This window comes from Papaver somniferum, chromosome 1, assembly GCF_003573695.1.
Source record: "Papaver somniferum cultivar HN1 chromosome 1, ASM357369v1, whole genome shotgun sequence".
Lineage (NCBI taxonomy): Eukaryota > Viridiplantae > Streptophyta > Magnoliopsida > Ranunculales > Papaveraceae > Papaver > Papaver somniferum.
The window spans coordinates 122,475,962-122,483,023 of NC_039358.1; positions in this window are offsets into that span (position 1 = coordinate 122,475,962).

Here is a 7,062-nt window from a genome sequence, read left to right on the forward strand (position 1 = left end):
CGCAAGCTCTCTAATTTTCGCAAGACTATCACATCTTTCTCATGATCCTTGCTGACGTTGTTTCTGAAACTGTTCTGCGACGCTATTATGGAATTCCATTGATAATTTCGCTGAGACATAAAGGTTGCGAGAATCTGATCCTACATCTTGCCTCTTCTCATATCTTCTCTGCAAAGTAGAGAATGATGTGAGAAATGTCGCAACTGCTTATCTTTTCATATTCCACATTTATCACACGTACTCTCTCTCTTCCATTTATTTCTTGACACGTCTTCTGTAACCGCTACTTTTCAACCGCTCACGTCTCTTCGTCTTAATGGTGTTTATTTCTTCGAGAAATAAATTTTCTTTATATACTCTTCTCCCTCCCCCTTTCCACTTTTCTTTTTACTTTCTCTTTTATTTTTATTCTCTCATCTCTGCAACTCTGTCATTCTTCTGCAAATTCTGCTGCTGTAATTTTTTCTTTCTTCAATTCTTTTACTTTCCATACATTCCCATACCCTTTATTCAATCATGGCTCCAAGTGGTCATAGATATGATAAGAATTTACAAGATGTCCAAAAAGATCTTGCTAATAAAGGTCTTACACTCTCCCCATTCCTGGTGTGAATGCCAAATCAATTCTTTCTGTCAAGCTTTTCTCCAATCAAAATTGTGATGATCAATCAATCATAATTTCGCTAGGTCAATTCTCGCAGGTCTCCCTTCCTCTTTATAACCCAGACATTCCTTTATTTTATGAAATTCTCGCTCATCCGGGATTTTCGCGAGCCATTTTCCAACTAAGTGGGGATTGCATCCGTCTGATGCTAGAGTTCGCTAATCGTGGTGCTGGTAGAGGATCTCTTTACTCCAAGAACTTAGGGATCCAAAATTCGCAACCTAGAGTAGTTGCTGAGAATATACAGTGGCGAATTTCTTTGAAAACTACGAACTTATCTCCATGAAGAAAGAGAATACTCGCTGGGGTATTCGATTAAGAAGAAAAGATAACATTGATGAAGCCAAAATTCTTATGCAAGATATTGACTGGCATTCTGGTAAAAACACAACTCCTCGCCAATCCAAAGATGAAAATGGTGTGTTTTCCTTTAATGCTAAAGGGTCCTACATTGCTGGATCAAACGTTCTTCCTGCGAATCTCGCTGCATATCAACCTTGGGTTTCTCTGGCCCGAGAAGGAGAAAGAGGTATTTCTCCCTTTAACTCATTTTATACTTCTTTATTGATTTTTACTATTCTGTTCGCTAACTCTTGCGATATTCCGCAGATCCAAAAACTAAAGATAGTTATAACAGGACTGGGAAATCTAGTACTCTGTTAGCTCTTCGCTCATACAGATGAGGTAAGAAATTTTCTTATGACTTTAAATAGTACTGTTATTCCATGCTTCCATTTCTTATTTCTATCTGTGTGTGAAGATTATTGCTGAAGTAGAAGAATCTGTTGATGCTGCGAAGATTGGTGATAAAGGTAAAGGTGCTCTTCGCAGGAAAAATCAACTGGTCCTCCTCCAAAGAAAAGAAAAGTTCGTTCTTCTTCTCCTTCAAATGTTCTTCCTAACGAAATTCTGAAAGTGACAAGGTGATGAGGATAATGATGATCTGCTGCAACTGAAGATTCTCCACCTGAATCTTCTATGGCTAAGCTTTCTGGCCTCTTTTCTGATTCTCTACAAGGAATGGGAGATAGCCAATTCGCAAATACCTGCAAAGCTCTCGCTACCCTTTGTGATGTCCCTTTACTAGATGGTGATAGCTCTCTTCGCGGAGTTTCTAGATCAGTGACTCCCGACTTCTTGCATTCTCTCAATAGTTGGTATATTTATCTTTTTACTTCTTCATTGTTATAACTCAAAAATCTTTCTATATTATATATTATTTTTTATTTTTTTCGCAGGCTGGAAAAGCTTCTTTTGCGGTTGCCTCAGATCTAGAGAGAAGACGCGAAAATCTTGAAAAGAAGAATCTTCAATTTCGCAAAAGAATGAAGAATTGGAAGTTGAAGTTAAAGGTCTTCGCGAGAAAATAGACAATTAGAAATTGATTCTTCCTCTTATAAGAAAAAATTTCTAGTCTTCAACAAGCTAATAATCAGCTTTACGGTATATTACTTTTCTCTTTTCTCTTTATTCATTCATCTTGTTGTTTATCTTATTTAAATGATCCTTTTTGCAGACATTTATGGTCTTTCTGATGAAGCTACCCTTCTTCTCATTTCCTAATGCCTTGGATAATGATACCCTTCTTGAACGTCTTAACAATTCCTTAAATAGCTTCTCAAATGATAGAATTTCATCTCTTTCTCTAAATGAACTTAGATCAAATTTCGCCTCTTAGAAATTGATCATAGATCCAGTTTAGGCTTAGCAACAGATTTAAGCGTCTCCTTATTGATTCCAAAGAGAAAACCAATGAGTTAAGAACCAAATTAGCGGTCTCATAGATGATAAGATCGTATCTCTGATCAAGGTGCCAAGGCTTTGGCGAAATTCCAAGAGGCTCTCCTTGAAGTTCAACTTGAGCGAGATGAAGCTAACCGCAAGAATATTGAACTCTGCGAAAGGGAAAATCAAATTCGTTCTCGTCTTCTCATAAGTAGTGAGGATGAATTTGTCTGGGCTGCGAAAATTTTAGATGATGCTAGAAAAGATTTAGGCGTAAATGTTAGTCTCCAAGTTGAACATACACCTTGATTAGAGACATGATTTCTGACAGAGAAGGTTGCTAATTGCTCTTCTTTACTAATCTTTTGCTTCTTATGATTTTCATCAAGTTAATAATTGGTTGTCTTTTGTTCGCAGATTCTGAAAATAATATCGTGAAAAGATTGAAGAACTTGAAGCTGAAAAGGAGGAACTCGCAAAGAATCTTTCTTCTCGCAACGACAAGTATTCTAGATTGAAGAATCAAATCAAATCACCATTGAGAATTTTAAGAATGACGCTATGCATTTTCGCAATCAAACCATCCAGATGGTTTGTGATGATCATAATATCCCACATTCTGATTACCCTTGTCTTTTAGAAGAAATCCCACAGAATACTCCCAGTTTGATTATCTCTGATAGTGAAGCTGACGATGAAGAATCTGATAGTGATGGAAGTTCTGATGGTGATGAGATTCTGACGCAGATGAAGAAGGAAATAAGTCTGATGAAGATAATGAAGGATTAACCAAGAAATAGTCTTTACTTCTTCTTTGATTCTTTGTAATACTTGTACTTTATTTCTTCTTTCTGTATATTTGTGTTTCTTTCATTTTGCCTGCGTAAATTAAAACAATTCTTCTTTGCAATACAGTTAATCAATATAATCATTAATTCTTGAATTTTTGAGTAAATCTCTCATATGGAGACAAATAACATTTTCTAATTTCATACATTCCCATACTTGCCTCTGTTATTTGAATCCAAATGAGAGATTTCATAAATTTTCTTATTGTATAATTTCGCAACCTTTTGCGAAGTGAATTTTGTTTCTTTTCAAAATCTCATTCCTGTGTGGTCTTATTTTGCCTTCCTAATTAAAGGTCTTATTATGCCACCTCTTGTCATTGCGACAAAATCGCAGGACGTCCTTGCACTTTCATGCAAAACCCATTGATCTTGCCTTAACTTTTTCTTTGTATTATGGCCTCTTCAGGAATATTGCGACAATATGACAGGCCTAAATATTCTTGCGAAAATAAAGCCCCATGACATTGCCGTCTTGCGATGAAATCGCAGGACGTCTTCGCACTTTCATGCGAAAACCCATTGATCTCGTCTTATCTTTTCTTTTGTATTATTGCCTCTTCAGGATTGTTGCACAAATATGACAAGCCTTAATATCCTTGCGAATAAAGCCTCATGACATTTGCGTCTTAAGACACTTATCAGCTCCCTAATGGAGGGTGCCGCCCTTATCTTCCCCCTGGTTGCCCCTTCAAGGAGGCGTACTTCTACCATACAAGGTTAGCTCCTCCCATCCAGTCTTAACAACAACCAGTTGTTTTCGCAGCCTCTTATCCCTTTTACCTATAGGGCTTATGGTTACGAGACTGCACCCTAAGTGGGGTTTTCTTCGGGCCGAGTGCAGTATAAGCCAAGACTTGTCAAGAATGGCAAGGACGCTTCAAACGCCCTCGGCACTCTTGACTCAACCGTGTACCTCGGCGCCTTGATCATATCTGCACTCCTTGGGAGAGTCCTTATTACCTTAGTCGCCCAACCTAAGTCATATGCTTAAGTTGAGAATCCAAGGTGCCTCTCCCGGATGGGCTTTATTGACCCCAAATCTCCATGACTCAGGTTCCGGTGGCGGTGTAGCCTTTCCCTGAGCCATGTAACAGGTACCCCCTAATATGACGTACTTTAGGTCTTACATTTGCCTCTTGCGAAATTTATTCGCGAACTAGGGTGTACGCCATAAAGGTTCGCCTCTTTCTTTTGTCATTCTTTCTGATTATTTTCTGTAAAATTCATTATCTCTGCGAGAGTCTCGCAATTCATATTGTATCTGAATTTCGCAATCTCAATTTTGTTGTTCAATCAAATGTATTTTTGAGAATTTTACTTATTGCGAGATTATCGCAACAACTTAATCATTCATACATTTCTTGTTTTATTACTTTTGCCCTCCTCTGCTTCTTTATGATTTTCTGCTACTGCTTCCTTGGTAATGGTATGTTCATCCTTTTTACTGAGAGCATTGATTTTGTAACATCTCTTCTCCTTTCTTTTCGATTGTATCCACCATCAACTTCTCACTTCTTTGTACATCCTTGATTTTGTGTCGCCAGTTTTCCTTCTTGTTTGCTTCCTTCGCAAGATTCTATCTCAGTTTCGTAACATTTCTTTCCTTCAACCCAATCTCCCTTTATGATTCCTACACCATTGGGGTGAGGGAATTTGATGCATTGATGGAAAGTTGAAGCTACACCTAGAATCCCATGTAGCCAAGGTCGACCAATTAATGCATTGTAGGGTGATTCTACATCAACGACACAGAATGAGATTTCAGAAGATATTCCCTTCAATGGAATTTGCATAGTAACCTCCCCTTTAGGCTTGTTAGCAGTACCATTAAAACCATATATCTTATATGTTGATGGTATAAGATCATCATCTCTTCCACCCATGGTTTTATAAGTATGATAAAATAAGATGTTCACAGAGCTTCCAGTATCGACTAGATTCTATTGATTGCCCATGAATCTTCAGCTTCATCATCCTCATCTTCTTTGGTTTTGGATTAATTCTATTTTATTACCAATGGATTGTCATGCACCTCTTCTCCTTCGGGAATTTCTTCTGCGGTAAAGAAATGATCTGTTTCTGCCATTCCTCTAGTGCGAAATTTTCGCAATATTCATAATTTCTCTTCCATTATTATCTCTTGCGAACACTCTACTTAAAACATTATCATGAAAATCTTCAATTGTCTTATATGAATGTACGATAGAGTGACAGAATAGATTTTTTGCTTTTGCACCAACTTCTATGAAGAATGTTTCTTTCTTTTTCATCGTATTCACTTTGTGATGTTCTGGTGGTGGTGGTAATGGTTGAGATTGCGGATGCCCTACCAGAAAGTCGTTTATTTTCCTTGATCTATCATTCTCAAAATAATTCTCTTTACATTTCTGCAATCGTTTGTGGTATGTCCATGAAAATGATGATAAGAACAAAATTCATGACTTCTGTGATTTGGAGGTGGTTCCGTTCCCATGTTCCATGGTGTTGGTATATTTCCATCAAGATTATAGCTTCCCATATCTTCTCCACACTTGCATTTAGAGGTGGCATCTTGATTTCTTCCCATACTACCTTGTGACCTCCTTGTCCTCTATTAAAGTTTGGTCTTTGACCTCCATAAGTTTCTTGCGGTTGATCGAGTCTTTGAATCTTGTTATTTCCTCCACGACTGTAGAAATTTCTTTCTCTTTCATACTCTTCTTGATCTCGCTCCCATAGCTACCAACTTCTGCTGATTGTTACTGTCACCTTTTCTTGTTGTACTTGCGAAGTATTCGCCACTGTATTTATTAGCTTGGGTAATAAGCTTGCATTCGCTGCTTGTGAGCTGGTGTTCGCAACTGGATATGATTCCATTTCATTTTGTCTTTCCTCTAAAGCAATGTATTCTTCTTGAAGTTCTCGCAATTCAGTCATTGTAATCGTATTCTTGACTCTGAAAATTTGGACATACAACAGGTTTGTTGCAAACATAGCATTGATAAATGATAATATGAGATATCTCTCATCTACACGGCCAGCCATTTCGCTACACATAGTTCTCCATCTTTTAGTCAAGTGTTTCAAACTTTCGCCAATCCTTTGTTTTAATCCAAACACATCTTCTATACCAGGTCGTGAGGAATTATTACTTATATATGCTCCCAAGAATGTGGTCTGCAAATGATTGAAGGAGGTTATTGTATTCTTTGGTAAACCTTCAAACCATTTTAACGCTTCTCCTGTTAAGCTGGATGCGAAATATTTGCACAATACCGCATCATGATTTTCCCATTGTAACATGCACCTCACATAAGCTTTAATGTGTTGAATTGCACAAGTTGTTCCATCGAAAATGCTGGTTAATGCGGGCAAATTGCATTTCGGTGGTATTCCTCCTAATTGTACTTCCCTTGTAAATGGAGTTTTCGCAGCTTCTTCTATTGCTTCATCCAATTGTCTTCTACCTACTTCTCCTCTGTTATTTAGCATTCCTCTCATTTCTTCTAATTCTTTCAAGATTTGTTTATTTACTCCTGAATCTTGACCCATTGGTCTCTTTAATTTTGCTTCTCTTTCTGCGTTCACGTCTATCTTCTCTTGCGAAATTTTTATCTCTTCTTCATTATCCTCATCTCGTCTTCTTCTGCGATTCTCTTCCTCATCCCTATCTTGAATTCGCAAATGATGATGTCGTTCATTTTCCCCTCCATAATTTTGTTCATTTCTTATCAACTCAATTCGCTGTCTTTCAGCCATTCTCTTCACTCTATCATACTCCTCATTGAGATTATCATTATTCCGGTTTTGTATACGCCTTCTTTCTCGTTGTCATGATTGTTC